This window comes from Corvus brachyrhynchos, unplaced genomic scaffold (assembly GCF_000691975.1).
Source record: "Corvus brachyrhynchos isolate BGI_N302 unplaced genomic scaffold, ASM69197v1 scaffold26, whole genome shotgun sequence".
Classification (NCBI taxonomy): Eukaryota; Metazoa; Chordata; class Aves; order Passeriformes; family Corvidae; genus Corvus; species Corvus brachyrhynchos.
In genome coordinates this window covers 7451359-7453503 of record NW_008239324.1, presented here as the reverse complement: position 1 = coordinate 7453503, position 2145 = coordinate 7451359, and positions in this window count along the sequence as shown.

Below are 2145 nucleotides of genomic sequence, written 5' to 3'. Positions count from 1 at the left end.
TTATCATAAGGTCTGAGTAATCAGTGAACAAAACTGCCCCGCAATCTGCCCAAGCAAAAGTTTGCACTGTGATGAAACAAGAAGGATTTTGCTTCAAGCTGTTAATGGGCCTCTGCTTCATCTTGGCAGGGAGCTATGATGGGCCCTGGGGTAATTTTCACATTCTTCCATGGAATTTCAAGCTAGGAGGCCTGTGCAGAATGGCAGTGACAAAGCACGTACTGGACAGCTTGGACTGAGGGGACAATTACATTGCTTGAAGCCTGTTAGGAAAACAGTCCACTAAGAACAAACATGAGGCTCAAGTTGCAAACTTAAATAAAAACTTTTGTCTTATCAATTCCCACAGAAGAAGCTGAGTAGTTGGAGGACAGAAAGAAGGGTGTTACTAGCTGGTACTAGTCTAGTACCTATCTCCTACTAGGTAGATTTGTGCAGCACTGTGATTTTATACTGGTATAAATGAGACTCAGTTTACCCTTTCAAGAAAAATTATGTTGAGAAAGTTCTTACTGTCCTCCTGCTGCAGAAGTTTCACTTTGTGCTCATGATGCCCAAATTCTCAGAGACCCCCACCTAATGGCTGGCACACAGAATATTACCACCACTACCCTGTGCCAAATACAGATTTTTTTCCAAAAGAAAAAGTTTTCAGTGAAGAATGCTGTGACAGTTTTTGGGAAATGCTTGTGTTCAGTGCTAACAGAAAGGTGCAAAGTAAAGAAGCCACACTCACTTAGAAACTACCCTTGCCCAGACCTTCCAAAACATTAGCACAACCCAAGAATAGCTATAATCTTTGATAAGAGTACAGGATTTTCAATTTTTCTAGGCAATTATGCAAATAGTAGCCATGACTAATGGTAAATTTGCCAATATCACTGTTAATAGCACCACACACAGCCATTAAAGTTTACAAATAAATTATTATGATGCAACATTTGTCTTCTATAAGAAAATATTCTTTATGGCTAGATAGCATACTATTAACTTCAAAATATGTCTGATATCTATACTTTGTAATTTGGAAAGCATGTCTAAAAAATATCAGAAAATTGCACATAAAGAGTACTTCCCAGCAGTATTGACAGAAAACATAGGTGGGTTGTAAGAAAACATGGAGAATGGCTCTATAGGGTATGTAACTGCTTGCCTTCTGCTTTAAAGCCCTGTTTAAGCCTGCATTATATGCAGTTTACAGTACAGTTACTCTACTTCCTTTAGTGGCATCAGAAAGAACATTCATCCTGAAGACTTCATTTACAACAATGGGGAGTAAAGGTTAGATTGACTAGAATTCTTATAGATAGGAACTTTGACTGTCTCACACTTCTGTAATAGAAATAACCCTTTACTGAGAGGAAGAATTTAGGGGATTCCGTTAGTTAAGAGTTTGTAAAGATTAAGATTGTACAGAAAGTATTACACTATTAAAAATAAATCTCTAATAAAGACTGGAAGGAAAAGGAATCTTTTGCTTTAGTCATTGAGCCAAAAAATTGAAGTTACAACTTAGAATGGGATTAACCACCAAACGGTAAGGCAAGTTTTAAGAGTACCACAGACTGCTGTACTTGATTCTTCTCTGCAGAATTTCAAGGCATTTACCTCCTATGGGTTTGTACATTAATCCTCTTGAAAGCTGCTTGGCACTTGTCTGGAGCTGATTTAAGATGTCTTGGGCACTTTGTTTTACCCTGGCACAGTTATGAATCTCATGCTGCCTAAAATGGGTACTGCATCCTCCCCAGAGGGTGCTTAACTTGGAGGCTGGAGGCTGGTTTTTATTTTGACAACGTGAAAAAGAAAAGCAGTCTTTAAGAGAAACACCCTCCATCCGAGATTGCTGAGAACCAGGAATTGCCCTGTTACATGGACAGCACAAAGCACATTTCACATACCCTGCCTTGCTGTGTAGCTACTGCTGTGGCTCTGATTAGCTCTGCCAGGGCAGTTCTACCCCCCCCAGCACAGGGGGCATGGCTGGGAGGGGAATTTCCTTGTGTACAGTGGTACAATGTGCAAGGACACTGAGCAGCTCCCACAGGGACAATCCTGAAAATGTCAGAGAGAGTAGAAAGCAAGGACTAATACTGCCTAAATGAGGAGCTAACCTCCAGAGGATTCATCCCAGACTCTTTGCTA